Raw genomic sequence first — 24,758 nt, forward strand, 5'->3', positions numbered from 1 at the left:
GAAGACCGAGGGTGCCGAAAGCCTAAGAAATCTTTATTAGTCTAGGGGTTATTGAAGAAGAAGGTTTGCTAGTGCTACCAGCATCAGGGCTCTCTTTAAGCATGTCTTCATGCTCTGGCTAAATTAACTTAGGGAAAGGGGTTGAAAAGACTCTGCGTATACTTTTAGCTATTGAAATGAGAAAGTTAGCCCACTCTGTCAGCTTCTTCGGCTCGTGAAAAGGGGGACATTAGGATTACCACACTTTATTCAGGCTAGCTTTGTGTATTATCCAGCTTTACACTCCCAATTCACAAGCCAGTGTGCTTTGGGATGGATCTGTTTTACACGTGTGTCGTTTTAGGCTTTACTAATATTTTAAGCTGTCAATTTCAACTTCCTTATTCCCCCCCCTCAAGTCTGGTGATTAGCGGAAATATAGGATTATAGGCTAATAGAGTAGGCATATAGTACGCTGGAGGCATAAACTTCAAATTGAATCAAAGTACCCCAACTGAAACACAAGTAGTTCTGGGACATCAAATGCGTTTGGCTTTTGATAGACTCTATTTTTTTGCTTATGCATAGTAAAAAATGGCAGTTATTTATTGGTTCCACGTCCCCTCTGGCACAGATGCTGCACAGTCTGTCCCTTTTCTAGGCACTAAATAGTAGATTAAAAAAATAATTTAATTCAGTTTTCCACTTGCATTCAGTGCTGTGCTATTAATAGCTCTTCTTTGTTGCTTGGGCCCAAGCGAGCGACGGGCTGGAACTAGTGTTATAGCTGTGTTTTAGTCTCTTGAAGCCCCGTTTTGTCCTACAAGATAGGACTTAGCTCAAGGTGCTGTTCCTGAAAGGATATGTTACCTTGCAGATGATTAAATGGCATTCTCAAAATACAGTTGAAGAGAGCTCTGTGGCTTTGTAAGGAAGATCTTACTTATGGGGAGGGAGAGAAGGAAAGGGAAGAAATGCTATTATGCTTTGAAAGATGCAAGTTAAACTATTCCCTCATCCCTAGTCATATTTTAGTGCCAATGAGGAAGAAAATCAGTTATGAAAGTCCCACCAAAGGGCAATGGAGTGGTTAAAGGGACAAAAGAAAGGAACTGATCTTTTGCTCTCTTCCTTACCATATCAGAGAACTCTTACTACTGCATATTTTGGGGTAGGAAATGCAGTGGGGGAGAAGGCAGGACTAATGCTGGCCCATTACTGTTTGGTGCTCATCATTAAACCATCTGAGGGCACAAGAACCACATGCCCGTGTTGTCCTTTGGTTTTAGTTGCATCCCCCTCTTCGTGACCCCATTTGGAGTTTTCTTAGCAAAGATATTGGACTGGTTTGCCATTTCCTCCTCCACGTCATTTTACAGATAAGGAAACTGAGGCAAACAAAGTTGTGACTTGCCCAGGATCACACAGCTAGGCAGTGTTTTTTGAGCAGATTTGAATTTAGGGAGTTGAGTTTTCCTGACTCCAGGCCTGGCATGTGTCATAGTTTTATTTTATTGTGAATCTTGTCTGTTGGGGTAGGCAACTGTCAGTTTCTCTGGTTGCTCTCATCCCGAGTGACATTTTGAGTAGTTTTGAGACGTTTGGGACGTTTTGATGCCTGTCTTTTAGCTGCTACTCAAAAGTCACCTCTCGCCACTTCCAGGTGTGAACTCATACTGGACTATTCCTGGGGGGTGCTGGAAAGAGTGTCCATCAGACTACAGTTTGATCAAAAGCATAGTTTGTGCAGTGAGATGTGAGAAAAGTAGGATCGTAGACTTAGCGTGGGAAGGAAACGTAGAAGCCATAAGTCCAACTCCATCCGGAAAGGTCACCCACACTACCTGTTCCCCTCACGTGAGTGTGATGCTCTAAAAGAACAAGGGAGAAGGCAATGAGAATGAATTGTTAATAATGCAATTAAACCAATAGAGTTGGACTCCTTTATAGACGAACCAATCTATTACTCTCCAAGTTTGACCAAGTCTGTTACCAAGTCACAGAAAATAGAACAAGGAAGAAAATTTGGCTGGATGGACTCAAATGACCAAATCTTTCTCCTTTATAGGCTCCAAATCTGTAGAAATTTGACCTAAAAGTTTTTTTGGGAGGCAATTTGATGAAAGTCTGATTTCTTGCAATAGTCAGCATGAATGGCAAATAAAGCATTAATTAAACATCTACTATGTGTAAAATACTGGGCTAAGCATGCCAGATATAAAACGAAAAGGAAGCCGGCCCCTGCTCTCAGGGAGCTCAAATTCTAACTGTGAGACGATGCAAATGGAAAGCATCCACTGTAAGTGGCATGAAAAGGGTGCAGCAGCAAAACAGATATTGATGCCTGCTCTTTAATGTCCATTCTACTGACGAAATATTAATTTCTAACATGAAAATCTTTGACAGTGCTAAGGTCTTCCTTCAGTAGCTGGGGCTGGAGCACCTCCTGGAGCAGTTGCCAGATTGTATCTCCAAAGGAGTTTTGAATATAACATAAACAAGATCCTAAGAATCATTTCATTTTTTTTACATGTGTAGAATACATAGTACTTATTATGAAGGCAGATCAGCAGCCATCAGAAGCATTATAGCTTCTCTTTATTCCTTGACTTTCTAAAAGACTTTGAAATCTGGTTGTAAATACTCTGGGAAGCAGCTTCTTTGTTGTAGGAGAGTCAGGGAAATGAGACATTAAAGGGAGGAATCTTTCTCTGCCATTTATTTTGTAGTTAAGCAAGGGTGAAGGAATCTGTGTGAAGGTTTTGCTCTGTGATTTAAGAATTTAATCTCGTACCATTTTGTGGAATTGATGATAGAAATAGAGATCCAAATGGTATTGCTTCCCCCATGTTATTTTTTGTTGGCTCAGACCATTACCTTTCCTGGGGAGCTATGGTGCCTGACGATCTTCACAGCTTCTTTTATAGATCTTTTCTGGGACAGTTTGGTACAAAGGCACAAGAGGCCAGTTTGAACCCAAGTCCTGTCCTCGTTTGGTCTGTGATTTAGTCTAGTGACACTTTGGGATGGCCAGAACATGGCATTTTTGGATCAGAATCCCGGTGAAAGTTCTCTCCATGGTTTGGAAGAGGCCTTTGGGGCTGACCTGCCATAGCACTACCATAATTTCTTTTTCTGTCTGCTTCCATTGGTTTGCCCTGGAGCCGGTTGTCAGATGGGAACAGCTTTGAACCAACTGTTCTTAGGATCCAGGACCCTTTTATATATTTTCCCCTCAGACATATTTTCATTGTCCTTGGCTACTTAGGCAGAACTGGCACCAGTGCTAGATGGGAAGATGGGAAGGAGTGTGTGAAGGCTTCTTTTTCAGGGGTTGTAGCTCAGCCTCCATTCTGGATGGCCACTAGATGGCACTCACATATTAAATTTAGGCTAGGCAGACCTGTCTGTGCCGCTGCTGCCTTTGTAAAATTTTCAGAGGATTTCAGCCAAAGCTTTGATGCTTTAAAAAACAAACAAAAAAATGATATATGTATGTGTGTGTCATTAATGGTAGCTACACAGATTTTCAGAAGAATATGTGGTGTCCTTAAGGGATGCACTTTCAAAAATACCTTCAAATTCTCTCTCTCTTTGTTGTGACATTCTTTTACCATTAACAAAAGCAAATGTTTACATGGCAGTTTATCCATTTTGTAGAGTAGGTGATAAAAACCACCCTGCTTCTTCCTTCAACCATTCCGAGGCACGGTTTAATAAAGGCAAAAGGTTTGGGGGGAATGATGCTGGGGATAGGGAATAGAGAGGTTTGTTCAAGATAAATTAAAATATTTTTCCCTCACAATTGGTATATTAATAGATCATTCATACATAATTTCTATAATCATTTTATAATTAAGCTTTTTTATCCAGTGGTTTCCTTTTTGTGTGTGTGTGCTCACCTCTAACTGGAGGTGGGAACACTCGGTGTTTTATTTATTCTATGCTGTTGGATAGATCTGCTACAATCAAATGACTTGCCCAATTGTAGGCTGCAGTTTACATTTAACACATTATTGCATAAAAACTGAACCGTTTACTAAATTTTAGATTTGTCCAGTTGTAAGGCAGAATGAGCACATTAGTATGTAACAATGCATCGTTTGGATACCGATTACTCCCGATACTGTCTAAAGCAATGTTGGTTTTGCTTCTTGGACATCTTGAGGAGATATTCAAAGAATACATGCAAACTCGATTCATCCATGCCCGCCTTAGCTGAGATAACAGCACTGCATACCCTACTGTTAAGGTTAACCTGTACACTGCATAAGGACAACAGATGGAAATTCTGGTTTGCAGCCACTGCAGAAAAATAAAAACATGTTCCAAAGGGAAAAGGATCTTGTATTTCTGTGTTTGAACCTTTGATCTGCATTCACATCTGAAGGGAAGACTAGACCTTTTGGTGGAGACACATGGCTTTGCATCTGTGAAAACACAGCTGTATATAGCAAAAACAAAACTTGTGAAAAATACAATGGTTTTGCTGTGTCAGGTTCGCTGCTAATGTTTAAATTCTATACTAGATTGTCTTTTGATATGCCTTTTGAAAACTCTCCCGGCCTTTATGCCATTGTTTAGTAAAGATGGTGTTCTAAAAATTCAAATTCTGACCTTTGTAGGATTTAAGACACGATTCTTTTTTCCTTTCTCATAAAGAACTAATGAAATAGTTTGGCATATGGAGAGCAATTTACCTAGTTCAGTCCTCAAAACGGGAAAAGAAGGTTTTGAAGGGATTCGGGGCCCCTGAAACTACAATTCATTTTTGAGGGGGGAGGGGGTGAAGAGGACCTAAATGGGGGGGGGGGGGAGTTTTAACAACGCTGCTTACTAAATCCAGAAATTATTTTTTAAAAATAATAAAGGATTATATTTCCTTTACATTGCAAATCCTATCCCAGAGGATTGCCAAGCACTCAGAAAACATCTACTTCTGCTGTCTGTCTAACCCCCTCTCCTCTTTTAACTGTGGGTGCCAGTTCACTGTGATGGTGTTCTTTTGGGGTCATTTCCCCAATTAACATAAAAAAAAAACCTCTACTGGGCCATAAGGAGGCATTTTCCTTGCATCCCTTTATTTCCTTCCGAAATTCCAGACACAGGACCAAAGCTTGTATGCCTGCCTTATCCTGTCCCATACAATTTCCTAGTATTGAATTTGGCAATATCGCCCCGTAGGCCCCTCCCCTTCCCGTTGGCTCTCCTCCCGACCCCCCCCCCCTCCCTGCGCGTGCCCCCCCCCCCCCCCCCCCAGCCGAAACATTCAGAACTGGAGTTTAGGGATGTTGTCGATGGAGAAGCGGTGAGGCCGAGAGCCGTAAGTGTGATTAGAGAAAGCAAAAGGCTGCCTTCGTGTCATCTCCCTGCCAGAGGTATTCTTCACTTTCTTCTGAGGGAAGCAAATGGAAGGGGAGCTGCTGTCGGGCTCACACCTCCCTCCCCACATTGCTGCCAGCGGATTCTCTCCAGCAATACTAACAGCTTCATTAGCGAGCTGCCTAAAAGGATGAAAAGTTGTTGGGGTGGTTGTTTATTTTTTTAAAGAGAAATAGTTTTATTATTACTAATAATCATGATGATCAGGAGCGTTAATCACCCTGATGATAAAAGCATGAGTGGGATCACAGCTCCCGTCTGTGCACCAAGCAGAAAGTTTTCCCTTTGAAGTCATCATTCCCTCCTCACCCTTCCAGGAGGGAAGAGGGAAAAAAAACAACTGTAAAGATCTGAAGCCACTGAGGAATGCTGAATTGATGTCTTTCCTCTCCTGCCCTCCTTCTCCCCCCTCCCCCGCCTCCTCCCCGTCCTTTCAACTTTGTGTTCTTTGAAACAGTAGAGTTAGCTTTATCCCAGCCGAGGCTGCGCCGTCCAGGCCCTCCACTGCAACAGGCATCCATCCCCTCCCCGCAGAGCGATTGGTTGGGGTGGGGGCGAGTGTCTCGGGGAAGGGTGGGGTGGAAAACGGATAAGGAAAAAGAGAGGAGGAAGCGGAAAATAACAGCGGTGATAAGGGATAGGAAAGAATATCTCCCAAAGGAGTATATCAGAATTCATTTTTGATTTAAATAAATAGATACTAGATATGCATAGATTTAATACTCATACATTATATTTAGCCATATTTTATGTGTATATCATACTATATCTTGTGTATATGCACATATACTCTGTTTAGTGTCTATACACATATACAAATGTATATAAATATATACACACAAAACAGAAGGGGGGATGGATCTAGAGTGTGTGTACAAATTCTAGGCTACAACTGCATTTTATTCCTGAGACTGTTGGTGTCACCAGAGTCTCTATTTTTCATGCCTAGAATATGTTGTGGAGGACTTTGTAAAGCCTATTAATTTTTCAGGCAAAACAGATCAAGTCCGCCTTTGATGCTGCTGTTTCCTAATTTCATATTCAAGGGTAAAGAATTCTATCCTCTCTTCACTTTTTTACATAATTTTAAAAGTTGTGAGTTTTTCCGCCAATGGCAGAGAACTTTAAAGCATATACAATTCATTATTTTTTGTTTGTTTTTTAGTAAAAGGTCTATGTAACTTTTCATACAATATTTGCTCTAATAATCTTTACGAAAAATAACATTATTCACACTTTTCAGCTACCTAGGTCAATAGTGCTAATCCTGTATTTTAATTAGCTATCAATAGATGGAGCTATCAACAGCTTTTCCTTCTTGTTTTTTCTCAAAGAACGGATCATTAACAAGCTAATATCACTTTTAAGGGAAAAAATACCCAGGATCATTAATTGCCCAAAGGTACCCATAATCCTTACTTTTGTTTACTTTCGCGTGTATTTTTGAGTACTTGGTTTTTGCAAAGTCTGTATTCACATTTTTAAAATTTTTGCAGTGTATTCATAGCAAATTGAAACTTTGAAAACAATTTCAAGACTTTGTATTCTTATCTCCATAACTTTGCAAGAAAGTATCTTTGATTTAACTTACATATGCTAAAATCACAGCGTGGTATTTTTTTTTGTTTATTTGTTTTTTATCACCATTCTCTCTTATTTGTAAGAGATGTCCTGTTTTCCACTGTTCTATTGTTGATATTGGCTGAAGTAATAGTATATTTTTTTGTGTTTGGATACCAGTGTTTCACATTTTTTCTATTTCATCCTTCAGTGGTATGATATCCCAAACAATCATGAATTATCCTGAAAATTAATGTGTACAATTGAAACTATTTCATTTTAGGACAGTTTTGAGTTGATGGGAAATTGTCATTATTTTAAGATGTGTACATAGTAATAAATGTGAAAAATGGGTAGAAATTTAAAGGGTAACAGTAGCAGAGATGCTTTTAATAGTGTAAATATTAGGGGTCTTAAAAATAAAGTGGAGTGCTTTGTGACTCCCAAGTGTACAGAACTTGACTTCTTAGCATATATAAGACAGCATGTAATAGTATCTTTTCCTTTCATGAGCACTGAAGTTCCTTCTGGGCATTACAGGTCACTTATTTCTCAAAAATCTGATCACAAAGCTGTAACATATAATATTTATAAAATCTACTTCATCTGTTGGGAGAAAGGAGGAGGTTGTATTATTTTCAGGTTGTGAGTTTCTTAGGGAAATGGAAAGAAATATCTAGCCTCCTCAAGAGCAAGGTGTGAACAGAATATATTAAGATGCTATACTGACTCATTCAGCCCTAGAATTAAAAAATGATATGATTAAAAAGAACACCAGAGAACAAATATATGAAGTTGTTATGGCAACTGGACGACTTGGGTTGAAATGTGTAACTCTAAAAGAGAAAGAGATTGGAAGAAGCCAGAGGAACAAGTCCTACGTTGTACTGGAGAACACAAATTGAACAGTAGTATTATTCCTCTTAGAGCCATCATTCATGCTTCCTTAATGTCCATTTTTTAAAAATGTATGTTAGTGGATATTCTCACAGATGATGTTGCCCAGAGTCCGTTATGCCTAGTGTCAGTTGTAGAATAACTTGTTGGTCATTTGACCTGTTGAGATAGTGACTTTAAATTGTTATATTCAGTTATTTGCATTCATCCTAAGTTTACAGTTCTGTGATACTTGGTATTGAAAGCTTTATTTCCTCTCTTGTAGTAGAATTCTTTCTATTCATTTTATTCACTATTCCCTCTTTCAAGGAACATTGAGTTCTAAAGGAATGAAAACAACCAAATACTTCTCAGAAATATTTGTAATCTTGCAATAGCAACAAAGAAAAGTTATCCCCTTGGGAGAGTTTGATTAGATTTTAATTCTTTCTATGAGTCTAAACGTAGGGTAAAGTTTCTGATTTGTACTCTTTAAACTATGGGCCAAGATATTTATCATTAAGATTTACAGATTGGCATTGCTAGATCCTGAAAGGTAACTAGCTTAAAATATATTTAAAATCCTTGGAATTTTCAGACAGGTTCCCAGGAACATACAATGTCTAAAAGATTTTTTTTTTACATTCTTGCTAATTCTTTGTAATAGGCTTTGGTTTTATTTTTTCCCCAAACTAAAAATATATTTTTTAATTTTAGCACATTTCAGTCATTTGAGTAGAAAATTAATATATGAGATATGAATAAATCACTTTTGTCACAAAGTCTAATCACACACACATTTCTAAAAATGGAAATATTTTCTTCTTTAAAAAATTTATTTGCTTGCTGAATGTTGATCGTTCAGTGATTTGTCTATAAATTCTTATTATGGAAAATGCTTTTTCTTCTGAATAGCTTTAATTTCTTAAAATTGAGGGTAAATAGCCAAATAGAAACTAAAAGTGCCTTCAGAAAATGTAACACTATTCACAATGATCTCTAAAGTACTGATTCTGAAAAAATATTTTCCCAAAACCATGAGTTTGGCTTTTTACTATTTCTTGAAATAATCTGACATTTTCTTAATTGGAAGTGAGGGTGTAATGCAAGAATTTCCGTTATGTAATGGATTAATTGTTTTCCTAATACTTTAAAGACTGAGATCGAAACATTTTTCCATTCTACTGCAAAATTAACTGCAATAAATCTGTCAGACCCAATCATTCATTTAAAACATTCCAGTCTGATTAAACCTGCACATTTATGTCTCTGATTTTTTTCCTCCTGCTTTTACCTTTTCCTTTATGAGAATGGAAAGTAATTAGCTTACTTGTTTGTTTTGTTTGTTTTAATGCTTCGCCTTTTAGAAGACCCATAGTTGATTTTGGTCTAATAAGTAAGATAAGGAGAATATTTTAAGATATTCTAAATTGAAATATTTGGTGCTTAGTGCACAAATTTTATGGCTCTAGTGGACTTTCTTTCAACTTTATGCAGTTAAAAAAATAGTAATATGACTGTGAATAATACGTGAATCTTTTGATGCTACCAACATAGATTCTATTTTATTTCAGGTGGGTCTTTTAATAGTTTGTTGATGTTTTCAGGGTCTCTAAACAAAGTCTGATGTGTTAACAGTCTTATTAACAATGTTAAAATAGAATTAACAGCTTGTGGATACCTCTAGAGCACAATAGCATGTCAGCCTTCCCTGCCCCCTTATAAATTGTACCCTGCTGTTTCCCCTTTGTTTCATGCCCAATCAGCAAACTAAACTTTTGTTGAGATAGAAGGCAGTTCAAGTGTTTCTGCTCCAGCTGAAGGGAGGAGCTAATGTGGAATTTATTGGGGAACCAATCAGGACCAGAGGGAAGAATGACCTCCAAATCAGGCCGAGGGGCTTTCTTGACCTGCTTGGCTGTCTGACCTCTGCCTTGCCATTTAGTCAGTTTAGAAAGGTTTTCCCTGGTTGTAGTTTACTTTATTCTGCTTTCACTACAAATAACAAAAGTTTTTGTTGATTTAGGATAATTCTCTGCACAGATTTTCTTTATTCTCCTGTCTTTAAAAAACAAAAAAAGAAATCTGACTTTAAAAAACTTAATAGCTAAGATAGATTTTCCCAAACTATTCATTGTAATAAAATTGATCTGAATTTTACAAGTTTATCTTTAGCCAGGGGTAAATTCTGATTTCTCTCTTGCATAATGTGAATGTGGAGAGAGAATCAGAAATAATAATTAGCTGCTAGTTTCAGACTACATGCTTGAAGAACTGAAGCTTTGATGTATTTTCCTCCTAATATATTTATATCTGCTCTTTTAAGCTGTGTAGAGAGCATATCTATCAGACAGTGACCGATAGTTGTAGAGAGAATGATTTAAAGGAAGACATATCTTTTCACTTTTAGTCTTAATTATAAAACTTAAGGGAACTGTCAGCACTTTAAGATAGGAAGTTAGGGTGCAGTCTACCAGGTGGACATACCTTTAATCCCTTGCAAATATACTGTGTGTTGTTATAATTATCTGTATGTGTAAAATAATTCCTGATATTCATCGAATGGATATGGGTGGGTATGAGAAATTTTTTGAGGTTTCAGTAGTCTTTGGATTGCACAAGAAATGTCATTGCCATTAAATGTCACTTTATTTCCTGCTCCTCTTCCTTTTCTTTATTTAGAACATTTCATTCTAGAACTTAAGAATTAGAGCTGGCCTTTGAGATGTTTATTATTGGCACAGTACAACTTGTCTTTTGATAGAAACAGGAAACTACATACTTTCCTTGAAATAGAGGTTGAGTAAAGACCCCTAAATGGAGGAATATATGGAGAGTACAAGAGAATTAGATGTTACAGATTAAATAATTACTGAATATGAATTTATCAGTAGGCTGCAAAAAGTGGGCTAAATGGTCTCACATCATTTTTCTTAGCTAATGTATTTGGCTAATTTCTTTAGCTGAATCTAAACTAGAAGAACTTTATATCCCTTATAGGCTCAAGGAGGGGAAATGCATCCTTTGATTCCATATATTTGCTGTTAGCCCCATAGCTTACATACAGTTAATAACATTTTTCTTTTGGGGTCTTTAAAAGTTTGCTATCCTATTAGAGTCATTTTATATGGCCAGGGAAGGACTCTGTGAGTGTTTTACACAGCATACTGCTTCCACCTGCAGTATTTATTGCTGGCCTCAGACTTCCTACTATGTCCACTCTTCCTACTTTTTTGCAGAATCATTTCATAAGAAGTTTATTTCTGCTCTCTTCTTCTTCCTCCCACTCCTAGCCCCTTTCTAATGTGGCCAATGGAGGATGTAGAATTCTAGATAGATCTAAGGTTTTGTGTATCACTGTAACAGAGAGGAAATCAAAAGGATTAAGAAAAACAAAACAAACCTTGTCACTTAGGTATGATTACCTGAACGATAATTATAGTATGTGGAATTTTGTTTTTCCTGAGGCTGAGCATCATGGGGACATAGAGGAATCTGAATAGGAAAAATAAAAACAATCCTGTTAGCCCTATGCAGGCAGGAAAAAAAAAACAAAACCCTGAGCATATGAGTTTCTGCTCCATATTCACTTTAGCTGAGTCCAGTATTACAATGGATCCCCGTTTTAGACATGTGATTTTTTTTCCTTAATGTCATTTGTATGGTTTTCAAAGAGAAGTGATATAAAATAAAAAGCTACTTGAACTTCTGTGAGCTATTTATCGTATTTTAAGCAGTGGAAAGGAAAAATTCCTTAATTGAATGGCATTTCGATAATATTAAAGATATACTTTTTTTCTCTTTAAAGTACTTTCAAGATGACAAGTCCTCTGCAAGGTCTCAGTTTCCTCATTTTGGTTTCTTCTGGGAGCCTGGAAGATGATGAGTATCAGAGATCACTATCTTGGCCTTTAGTTAGTTGCCTGAATAGACAATAACTCTGCTCCTTCTGCTACTACCATCTTACCAAGAACCAGTGATAGGAAATAGTATATTCTCGAAGCCATTTGTTAAACTGTTCTGATCTCATAACCATTCTTTGTGAACAGGTGGTTCTTTTTTTGCCGTCATTTTGCTACTGTGGTTGAGTGGGTGAAACAACTATCTAGGAGCTTAAAGAATATGAAATAAAGTTGTTTGTCTTTTTAAAAAATTATTTGTTGCTTTTTTAAATCTGAGAATTACATGAAATTTCTGAAAGAGACCTAGTTGTATAATACTTTTTGAAAAAGAATGTCCATTTCCATTCATTTCAAAGGAAATTTAGTCTTTCTATTCCTTAAGTACTTATGAATTATTATCACTGGTTACCATTTCATGATCACTATAATAGGGCAGAATTTAGCAAGTGGGTATATACATACATATCTATTTATTCACATACATGGAAATGGACAGGCTAGCATACATATGTACATATGTGAGATTACCATGTTGTGTTTACCACACATTGCCAAAAAGTTGTGTGCGGTGAAGTATTTTTGTTATGGATAATAATTGGAAAACATATACTGAAAAGAATATTTTGGTCCTATTTAATGTACAGAATACGTAGCTGAAAACAAATTAAATAATTGTGGGGTTTTTTTCATAAGTAAAATGTAATTGTGTGACTCTTAAGTAGTTTTATAATGCATGTTGCTTTTACATGTGTCTGTCATACTTTTCAGTTGTGCTTAATTCTGGAAAGAATTTCTTCCATTTCTCACAGTTTTAAGACAGAAAACTGGAGTAAAGGATAACTACTATTCCTAAGGAATATTTTCCATATTTAAGCTATACATGGAATTTGCAAATAAAAAGCAATTTTTAAAGAATATTTCAAAAGTACAAACCCCATATTTGTTCCTGTAAATAAATATTTATCATCTGGGTTAAGTTATTTATTGTCTGGTTGGTTTGGGGAGATCGTACTGTTTCTGTTCATAAATATAAGTGATTGCAGATATGTAGATATGAATACGTAGCATGGCTAGAATTCTGATAAGCATTTTGAGGCATTTTGGCAATAATATTGAGAGGACTTAGTCAACAATTGTAAAGGTAAAATACAAATTATAAGAACTAGGAAAATAACCTGTTTCTTTATCTCCTTTGATAAATAAGAAATAGATATGTACAATATAAACAATATAAAATTGAATAATTATTTTAAAAATATATTGACTTTTTTCATAAAAATACTTTTGGTGTAGGGAGTAGAGTATGGGCTATTTTTTAAACTGAGCAGTGCCATTTGCACAACAGAATTCCTATTTTGGGGTATCAAGTATGTTATATTTACCCATAGTGAGGAAGCATAATAAAAGTTCGTCTAAATGCAATGACCCCTAAGAAATGTGAACATATGATGATTTGTGGCTTTATTTGAATTTAATACATATTTAATGAATAAATAAACTTGTACAGTGATGGTTTAATTTTTTTTCATTAAAGACTCAAAACATTAAAGCCTATAAAAGACAAGTCAAGGAAATCAGACATAATTTTGGAAAGAAAAATACAAATCATCATTCATGTTTAGCTCCTTTCCATTAATGAATGCTCTCATCATTCATGAAACATAAAGACAGTTTCAGTTAATAATCTAGAACATATTGGAAGTAAAAGAAATAACATTTTCAGGATGAGCTAATTTGTAGCTTTAAAAAAAGATGACTGGGAAATCAATGAATATTTAGAATAGTTTCGAACAAGAAATTTAGTAACTCCTTTCACAAGTGCCACCCTCGCAACCAATGACTTTTCCATAGTTCAGTAGATCAAAGCTTAATCTATTTATTAAGTTAAGACAGTAAAGAAGTACAAATTTTAAAATCTAGAAGTTTGAAGGGGGATAAAATCTGTTTGTTTTTGTATGTCTGATTCCTTCTAGCAACTCTAGCATCAAAATGGTCAAACTATTGGACTGATTCATGCTAGATAAAACAGATGGGATTCTCAGATCGTGCACCGTTCAGCCGTTTGATGGAATTCGCGCCACTCTGACCAGAGAACCCAGATGGTGCTTAAATCTGTCACTCTTTAACGACCCTACTGTTTAAAAAAATATTTTTATATTTTAGCACATTCAGTTAATCCAAGAGATTAGTTATTTCCAAAGTGTGTCCTGTGTGGATAGGATTTACTATAGTCAATGGTAGTTTTGATTGCATAGCTAGAGGGAATAAAGAAGCTATACAAGCAAAGGTAGACTTACTAGAAGAGATTTAGGGAGGAAGAGTCTAGGGCATCTTAGACTTTGAATATTTAGGCTGTTTTCTATAGCATCAATGGCTATAGCACAGACTCCCATAAAAAGTATTTGGGGGGGGGGGTGGTAGGTTGTGGAATAAGACTGAAGCTTCCCTTCCCCCAACCCCCAATCCTTGAGAAAGCTTAAATTTCACTGAGAAGCTATAGCTGTTGCTGAGATTAAATCGCAGCATGAGATCAAACTGGTGGATATGACAGATACCAATGTTGCCTTTGAGGAATTTTACTGCACATTACACCAGGATAACACTGATGTGTTATGCTGTGCAATAGCCAACACTCTTCTTGGAGCTGAAGAAGCTGTCTGATATGTCCCCAGGGGACCAGTTCTGACTTGATAAACCCATCTGAAATGGTCCTGGGAAGGACCTGTTCAGCTCGAGCACCTTCACAGATCTCTTGAGATTTCTGCCTTGGGGTTTCATGGTAGTAGACATCTTGAAATAATCATTATTATTGTTATTACTAAAAACTAGCCCCTCTGCCAGAATGCCTCATTGATTTGGGGGATGTATGTTGCCCCACTATTTCCACTCTTCTTTCTAACATGTCCAGCCTTGGATGAATTTGTATTGTTCCTTGGGATTGGTTTCCATCCATGCTGGGGTTGAGAAAGGAGAAATGAATGGCTTTCACCATGCTGGCTACTCCTTCTGGCCCTGAGTCAAATAGAGCAGGTATCAAAAAAGGATGCCGAATATATATATCATTACAATAATGGTGGAAATTCCCATTGCCTTTCTAGGTAGTCAAGATGGGCAAACAGGCTCGGATAACAACCTGGGAAGTGTTTTAAAGCACTTGTGTCTTGCATGTGATCTGTCAATGTCTTGTGAGGTCTGAAAACCCTTCAGGTAGTTGGCATGGAGTTTTACCGTAGACCTCTTTCCTGGAATGCTCTCCTTCTTTGCCAGTGCCCTTTAGAATCTCTAGCTTCCTTCAAGACGCCCCTCCCCACAAAACACACCTCTAGCACACCAAGTTGTATCAGTGCTCTAATGTTACCTTCTATCTATTCTGTGTGTAGCTTGAATATACATATATTGATATAGATATATACTTACAGCTGTCTTTATCTGTATACCTATCCATCTATGCATATCTCTCTCTCTCTCTCTCTCTCTCTCTCTCTCTCTCCCCCTACCTACCTACCTATGTTGTTGTCTGGTCTAATCTCCTTGAAAGCTAGGACTATTTTCTGCCTTTCTTTGTATCTTCATTTTTCTTTTCTTTTTTCCAGATTATGTCAGGATAATTTTCAGTAATCATTTTCTGACACTTTTTGATCCATGTTCTCTCGCTCTGTCCTACCCTTCTTCCTTCTCCACTATAACAAATAGGTAATATGATATAGGTTTTATTTTATATAATAGACCACCATACATATTTCCATGTTCATCATATTGTAGAATATCTTTATTGCTTATTACAGAGTCTGGCATATAATAAGTACTGATTAATAAATGATCATTAACTGATGTTTGTATTATGAAAAAGTCTAAATTCATCTTCATTTCTTCCATTTCTTATCACAAGTCACACCATGCATTCCATTACTGCTTATGACAAAACCCACAAATAGGTGGTCATTTGCCTCCACAGACATGCTGGTTGTCTAAACAAGTTTTGTGCTTTCTCTTCATCTAAATTAAACAAGTTTTGTGGAGGCATGAGAATGAGCAGAGAGCCTCTTTAAAGTAATTTCTGTACCGACTTTCCTTTTGAAGCCTTGGTATAACAGGGTCTTAGGGACTTTTCCAGGCTCTCTTAAGAAATCATGGTTTTCCCTTAATACAAGATATGAGCCCAAAGCTATAACTCTAAGCCCCTTTTCACTCACTTAGGGGTAGCTTGTGCTTGTTCCATAATTATATCAAGGACTCTAGGATGCTAAGACTATATAATTTCTGAAAGAAGTAGAAGAAAATAGATTGTACTCAACAATCAGGGTCTCATTGACAAATTAATTCTTTTTAAACTATATTAATCAGAGAGCTAAATTCCAGTCTTAATGAAAGGATATGATTTTGCAGATAGGAAATTTATTATTTTCTAAAGAGGAGCCAAAAACCCCCCAACTATTCTGTTTTTTGATACTTCAACAGGTTTATGATTACTGATAATCAGTGTGAGAGATGCATCTTCCATGATGTATCCTCTGAGAATATAGAATTTTCCTGGCAGAGTTTATTTAGGTAGGTTAGGAATAGGATTTACTAAATGAGAATTTTATGGAACAGCACCACTTTGTATTTGACTAATTTGGTTAGGTCATACAGATGTTTTTGTTTTTAAAGCAATGTTATCTTTTGACTTTTATTTGTTTTAAATTCAAGCTTGATTATTCCTATGCTTAAAATTCATGTTTTTTTCTAAATCCTCAATTAGATGATTCAATATTTATTTAATTTCCCCAGAAGACTAATCTCTCTCCAAATCTATCTTTGGAGAATACCTGGTTTCCTTCAAACCTTACTTATTCTTTTCCATGAGTCTTGCCCCTCAATTATCATATATTTAGGTGTTTACTTTTTATATATGTTCATAGCTACCTGTTGTCTTTTCTAATTTAATGTAGGCTCCATATAAGAAAAGATGGTCTCTTTTTTCCTTTGATCATCAGTGCCTGGCACAAAGTAGGTACTTAATACTTGCTGATGAATTAAAATTCTAATTTTTATCTGGGAAATGTAACTTTACTATGTTTTAATTCATTCATGCTAATCATTCAAGATTTTTAAAAAAACAGTTGCTCGGGATTAAAAGATAAAGGTCATAAAAAGAACCCGCATGTCTCTTTTGCTCCTCCCAACCAAAGACTTAAAGCAAATTTTGAACTACTGGAAAAAAAAATCAATGCCGAGTAGACACTGGAGGAGATACAAAGTTTTGATAATAAATAGTTCTTAGCCTAGTGGAACTTAAGAGTCTAGCAGTGGGATAAGATAAAGTATAGTAATACAGTAATGCATAAACTTATTAAGTAAACAAATGGGACTTATGAAAGAAAAATTATATTGGCTTGGACTAAGGATTAAGGCAAACGCCATGGAGAAGGTTTTACTAGAGTTAAGCTTTAAAGGATGGGTAGGAATTTAGCAAATGAAGAGGGCTTAGGAGGACATTCCAAAGATAGGAAATAGACTTAACAAAGGCATGGGAGTAGGAAATGTGTTTGGACTAGATTGTCCAATTTGGTTAGCACACAGAGAATGTAAAGTGTAGTGATATGAGATAAGAGTGGCAAAAAAAAGGGTGGCATCAGATGGTGAAAGGTCTTGAATTCCAGGTAAAAGATTAAAATTTTACTTGGTAGGCAGTAAGGAAACCTTGATAATTTTTGAGCATAAGAGTGATGAAATTAATTTTCATGTTGTTCCAGCAGGTTATGTGAAGGATGAATTGGAGAAAGGAGAAATTAGATGAGAGAAGACCTTTAGGAGGCTAATTCCAGAGTCCATGAGGGAAAAGATGTTAGAGAGCTTGTAGAGTTAGAATCTCTGGGATTTAGTAACTGACTGGAAGATGAGGGAAAGAGAAAAGTTTTAGTTTCCAGTGAGACATCTAGGTAGATATATCCTTTAGTTCAGGATAGAGTAAAAGATTGAAGTTATAAATTTAGGAATCATCTGCAGAGAGGTTATAGTACAAATCACTGAAGTGACTGAGATTGTCTAGAGAGAGAGAAGAGAAAGCTGAAGGCATAATCTTCCATCAATCATCAGCCCACCAGAAAACATTTTTACGTGTCAGTTGCTTGTGATAGATGTTGAGGATACAGATCCAAAAGAGAGAAGATTCCTGCCCACAAAGAGATTACATTCCACTAGGAGAATACATTTTCACAGTTATGTAAATACAGAATAAATACAAAGTGAAGTGAGACAATAAAAACTTGGAGAAACAAATAAATTAAGGTGGAAAATGACTATTGTCCTTGGAAAACATGAAAGGAGCTAGCAGATGAGGAAGAGAGAATATAAGAGAACCAGAGGACTGTGATATACCATAAAACAAGTGAGAGTGAATTGGAGAAGAGAAAGAAAGTAGGAGTAAAAAGATCTCTTAAGAGGCTAATTCCATTGTCCATAAGGGAAGGAAGAGATTAGTCCATAGTGTCAAATGAGAGTAGGGACTGAAAAAAAAAGGCTATTGTAGTTGGTGCTTAGGAAGTTTTTGGTGACCTTTGGGAGAATAATGTCATAGAGCGGTAAAGACTGGAGCCAAATTGTAAGATGCTGAGGAATGCTGACAAGGTGGTGAGGAAGAGTAGAAGTATTGAGTAAAGGCTATGTACTTAAAAAAAAAAGGAAATTGGAAGTGATGCAGCGTAGAAGAGATAGAATAGTATTCTTGTTTGTTTGTTTTGCTTTTTTGGATTGGAAAATTGAGCACCCCTCTATGAAAGAGGAGAGGTTTTAGAATATTTGATTGGAATGAACAAGGAAGTTTGGGAAGAGGAGAGTTAGATGGTTTGGTTGAACACTGCAAGGCCAGTTGAAATTATATATAAAAAAATTTTTACTGAGTAAAATCAGCTTGATTTTGTCACTTTCTCCTTTGGTATTTAGCCATCTGATGAAAGGAATTGAGGAACTGGGTGATAGGAGCTAAATGGGAAGGGAGATTAGCAGGTGAAGAATAGCAAAAGATTGAGGGTGGCAAAGGATTTTAAGACTATGGAAGAACATATGAATCTTGTATCAAGAAAATAGAGTAGGAAAGAAGGAATAGGCAAAGGAACTAGAAGTCATAATAAAGATGATTAGTAAGTTTACGGAGACAGGTGAAAGAGTAAGAAGTTATAGAATTACAAGTTAGGCAGCTGGAATGTATGCAGTTCTCAGAGAGACTAAGTCCTAAGACCATGCCAGTGTGTGGCAGAAGAGAAGGAAATTGGTAAAGTTGAGGAGGCCAAGGAGTTGTTTGGTCAGGGATGAAGCTTAGGAAGATGGCATGGGATTGGATAGAATGAACTAGTTTTGTATAGTGACTTGGAGATACATAGAGAGAAAACTATAACCAAAGGAAGGTTTTTTAGGGTGACACAAATGGATTTTGTCAATTTGTATTTTGTTCTCTTTGAGAGCTCCCCTGATGTAGTGTATCGCATTGATGTTATAAAGTTTCTTTTTCTTTCTCCATAAAGATCCCTATTTTTAGCTTACAAAAGTTGTTACTCACAAGCTGAGATATAAACAGGATTCCGTAACCCACACAGTAAACATCTCATGATTAGAGACAGAGTTCCTGAAACTGCAAGACAAGTTTGGGTTTAGTCAATCTGTTAGATTTCCACACTGGCATATTTTCTTGTCCCATTATTTAATTTCAGCAGAGGCCTTGTAGAAATTCCCATGATGGGTTTTTTTAATTCTCCAATTTGTCCCACTTACTTTCCAGTGGTATTTCATCATTTCCTGAATAAAAACACCTGTCTGCTGCTGCATGTTATCTGAAAATAGGCATTCTTTCTTTCTTCCCAAAACAGGATCCTTACCCCCTCAGTGGGATTTAGTAATATGTGCTCTGATGGAAACAGATGATATATTAAATAGTCTTGAAATCATTAAGTGTGAAATGTAGAGCAGGATTTTTACAGGGAAATTGTCATGTTAATCCTAATTCATGGGATCTCCTTTTCAGAAATAGAATTGACTTTAAAGGTTATTCAGTCCATCTCCCTCATTTTACAGATGTGACAGTTGAAGCCCAGCTATATGAAATAATTTGCTCAAGATCTTAGAGGTAGTAAATGACAGAGGTAAGATTTAGAGCCCAGGTCCTCTGAATCTACCACATTTTCAATTTTTTTTTTGAGTAGTGTTGTTCATGTTGCTCTGTAATCTCTTTAGGTTTCTGACACAGTCTGCAACAGCATTTGGAAATAAAGCAAAATTTAACAGCCTGACCTAGTAGTTTGTCTCTGGTGAGACTAGCCCCTGCACCACAGCAGTTGGTAAGGGAGCCATAATTCAAGACAGTATCATAGAATCAGAGAATTTTAGAGTTGAAAGGGACCACAGCTGCCATGTCAAACCATGACCCCAGCACAACATACCTGATAAAAGGTCAACCAGCCTCTTCTTGAAGATGTCCAATGAGGGAGAATGCACTACTTTCTAAGGTAGTCCACTTTATCTTGGGGTAGTTCTAACCATTAGCAAGACTTTTCTTCACATCAAGTTTAAAGGGATCTTTCTATAATTTCTACCTTTTGCTTCAGGTTTTGCCCTATGAATCTAATCAGAACAAAACTAATCTCTCTTCCATGTGACAACCTTTCAAATAATGGAGAATAATGGAGCCCAGATTTTTCCTGGAAGTTTTCTTCAACTAACCCTTATATAATATGAATTCCTCATGATCCCCCTATTCCGAATACTCTTCAGTTTACCAATTACCTTTCAATATTATTGTATCAGAACTGAATACGATATTCTCATGTAGTTTGAGCAAGGCAGAACTTGCTTGCTTGCTAGACTGGGACTGTCACCTCCTTATTCCTGGAATCTATACTCCCCAACATAAGCCAAGATCATATTAACTTTTTTGACTGTCATCTCACACTATTGACTCTTATTGAGCTAGTTTTCCACCAAAATTCAGGAATTTTTTTAAACAACATGATATCTAACTTTGTCTCCCTTATCTTGTACTTGTGAAGTTAGCTTTTTTTTTTTACCAAAGTGTAAGACTTTACATTTATCCCTTATTAAATTTCCTTAAATTCCTTAAAATTTAATTACTTAAAAAGGGATTAAAATGCCTTATTAAATTTCATCTTATTAATTTCAATCCAAAAATTTAACTAATCAAGTTTTTTTGGATTCTGACTCTATACTCCAGGATCCTTCCCAGATTTATGTCCTCTATAAGGTGATAAGCCTATGATAGTATGCTTTTATTCAAGTAATTATTTAAAATTAACAGCATAGGGCTCAGCATATATTCCTGAGGCCTTCCACTGGAAAACTTCTTCCAAATTGGCATGATGACTACTCTTTGAGTCCAGCCATTCAGCTGGTTCCAAATACATCTAATTGTACTATTGGCTAGCATACATCTCTGCATCTTTTCCACCAGAATGACATTTCCCCTAATCTCCTAGCCTAGTAACCAGGTTAAAAAAGGAAATAAGGTTACTCTGGCATGCTTTGACCTTGATGAAGCCATTCTGGCACTTTGTGATCATAGCTTTGTTTTCTAAATGTTCACTAATCACCCTTAACCCATTCTAGAAATTTGCCAGGAATTGAGGGAAGTCTAACTCATTGGTCTATAGTTTCCTCACTCTATTCTTCTTCCTTTTGGGAAAATTAGGACCTTTTCTCTTCTCTAGTACCCCATTCCCAAAAGTTTTTGAAATAACACCTAGACAGACATGGCAATCATATCCATCAGATCTGGTTGGGTTTTTTTTCCCTTTACACTCTTATCTTCTGTCTTAAAATCAATACTAAGTATCGGTTCCAAGGCAGAAGAGCAGTAAGGGCTAAGCAATTGAGGTTAAGTGACTTGTCCAGGATCAAACCGCTAGGAAGTAAGTGTCTGAGGTCAAATTTGAACCTAGGACCTTCCATCTCCAGACATGGATCTCTATTTGCCCCTCATCCACCAGATCTTTCAATACCTGAAGGAATAATTAATTTGAATTAGATGAATTAAGTTTGTCTGGGTGAGTTACATGCTCTCTTACTATCTTCTTAATTTAATTGGGCATTGGATCCCAATCAGCTATTTTTATGTTACACTTTTCAGCCTACAGATAATTTTCCTTGGTAAAGAAATAGAAACAAAATAAGAATTGAAAAGCTCTACCTTTTCTCTGCTATCAGTTTTATTCCATCCTTGTTCCTTCTCTTTTACTCAGTATATCATCAAAACATTCAGATACCCTTTTCCCTGAACTTTTGCACCTCTGGCACCATAGTACCATACTTTTTATATTCATTTTCTGATACTTTCCTGTGCTCCAGTTTTGTGTCTAAATCTTTTAGAAATCTAAGTTGGATGATGAATTCCCTTTGTATACTTGTCTATATTTTCAGACAATTTCGGACAAAGGAATTATTTCTTTATGCCTTCAACATTTTCTATTTGAAACTTTCACATATCTCTGCAACTGATTTTTTGCCCTCTACAGTTATAGCCTATGGAATTCCATCTCCCTTCTTCTGAATCCTGTGAACACTGTACTAAAATCAGACTATGCTCAATTTTTCCTCTTCTCTATCATAATCTCTTGAAATAAAATATTCATTTCCCCTCAAGGGCTTAAACATTTTTACCCCAGCAATTGTTTCCTTCCTGTTAGTGAGAATAAAACCTGGGAAAGAATGTCTCCTTCTTGGTTCTTCCACATTTTGCATTATAATCAAGGAGAATTAAGAATTATGAGCTTCTCTGCTCACATATGGTTAATTGAAGTCCCCCACACTTCATACCATGCTTACTGCCAGGCTTGCAATCTATTTCCTAAGCTGATACTACTTGAAGACTTGAGCAAATGGGGTCCGGGCTCTGGGTCCCAAGCCTCAGAGTAAGAGGAGCTACTAGATATTATAATAATATTGATCTACCTTATGGATTTTTCTGTCTGCCCTTCTGGTACGCCATTTGTTGTGCTAATACATATTACTGAGATTTTTAAAAATAATGAATATAAGTATGTATGAATGTGCTTTAGATTAGAGTTCTGAAATAGACTAAATTTGCTTCTTTCGTTATAGAAAATCAAAAGTAAAGTACTGATATTAATAAAATATTTTTAAAATCATATTTATACCTTTGAAACTATCCTCAGCCTCACTTAGTGAGACTATTTAACGATGTGAGTGAGCATTGGCCAGTCATCCTGACTTTTGTCTTGGCACTAGACTTGGATCATTCTGGAAAAGAGTAAAACTAATGACTTTGTGCAACTCTGCCTCACTTAAATCTAATTCATGCAGATCAAGACATCACCCTGTGAGGTCATTGGTTCTCTTTGAAAAGGAAGGACAAACAATAACCCCTATCCAGGACAATATTCCAGGCATAGATTTCAACTTACCAAGTCTCAGGTGGTCAAGTTTGTCTCTTTACATTAGTAATTCTAGTTTGTCTTGTTTATTGTTGTTCAACTATGTGTATTTGAATATAGACCTTTGACACCACCATGGATTTTGCTACTGGTTTTTTGTTTTCCAAGAGAGTCTGCTTTTCTCAACTGTTGTTCTTCCTTTAGTGTTACTATGGTATTGAACTTGATGGGTACACACGGGCAGTTTTCTCCCTCACACATCCCTTTTATTCTAAAATCTCTCTGATAAGATTCACAAGACAGCAAGAAGATACATTATTACTGGCCATTGTCCAGTGTATGCCATCCCTGGCCATGGACTTCTCATTCCTATATTTTAGGCTCATCCATAGAAATTACGGTCTCAGATGGCATCTCGGCTCACTCTCAAGACTTCTCCATCCCATCAGCAGCCTTGCCCCAAACTGGCCCCCATGTTCCCCTCTTTCTCAAAAGACTATCTTGTTTGCTTGTATTTATACTTCTAGCACTTAGCACAGTTCCTGACTTAAAGTAAATGCTTAATAAATGATTTTTCTAGCTCTGTCTCTGCCTTCTACTATCTATCATGTCATCTATCTATCTATCTATCTATCTATCTATCTATCTATCTATCTATCTATCTATCTATCTACCTGTCTGTCTGTCTGTCTGTCTATCTATCTGTCTATCTATCTATCTATCTGTCTGTCTGTCTGTCTGTCTATCTGTCTATCTATCTGTCTTTCTATCGATCTATCTTTCTGTCTGTCTGTCTATCTGTCTGTCTGTCTATCTATCTGTCTGTCTATCTATCTATCTATCTATCTATCTATCTATCTATCTATCCATCTGTCTGTCTATCTATCCATCCATCTATCTGTCTGTCTGTCTGTCTGTCTGTCTTCTTAGCTATCTTCACTTCCTGCATCAGTATTTCTCTTAGGTATCCTTTGCCTTTAGTGGACAGCAATGATGAAAACACCACTTGTGTGCCTTTGGCCTTCAGTTCCTTGATCATAAATAGATGTTGAAGAAACTAAAGTCAAAAGAATAGCTAACTATGGATGTAAAGAAATCAAAGACAGTTTGAAGGGTTAAAACAAAATGCCAGGAAAGCAGATCAGAAAGACATGAAAAGTTGTAGAGAATGTAAGAAAATATAAGATGGTGCATAGCTCTCCTCTTTTCCCATTGGCACATCTAGCCACATTCTAGTCCTCTTGCCTTTAAAGGGAATGAATTGCAGAAATTCAGCCCTTGGCCAATGAGAAACCTAACGCACATGAAACACATATAAAAGAGAATATAACTAAGTGCTAAATTGTATAGAACAGACTGTAATAAACATGAACATCTTCCTCCTGTATCCTCTTTCTGGGAATAAAAGAAATCAGGCAATGGGCCTGTTGAAAGAATAATATACTGAGATTCTCCTGTATGTCCTTTCTTATGTGGTTCTCATATGCATCGCTTTGTGTAAAGAAATTTGATCATATTTATAACAGACCAGTATACTACTCTAACCTTTAAATCTAGTGACAGAGAAAAGATAGTGTTGTATCCTTTGGGCTAAAAGGAAAACACAGTTGTTTTTTTTCAAAAGTAAGGTTTTTTGTTCTTTTTCTTGAGATAGTGTTTGAAAGAAGACACACTAGACCTG

General features: G+C 36.5%; 1 protein-coding gene across 3 annotated transcripts in view; it reads left to right on the top strand.

Moving 5' to 3' along the window:
• The window catches only part of CLYBL (citramalyl-CoA lyase), a 347,758-nt gene that overhangs the window by 38,071 nt on the left and 284,929 nt on the right, over positions 1 to 24,758 (top strand). The gene's annotated exons all lie outside the window — the stretch shown is intronic.

This window comes from Monodelphis domestica, chromosome 8 (assembly GCF_027887165.1).
Source record: "Monodelphis domestica isolate mMonDom1 chromosome 8, mMonDom1.pri, whole genome shotgun sequence".
Classification (NCBI taxonomy): domain Eukaryota; kingdom Metazoa; phylum Chordata; class Mammalia; order Didelphimorphia; family Didelphidae; genus Monodelphis; species Monodelphis domestica.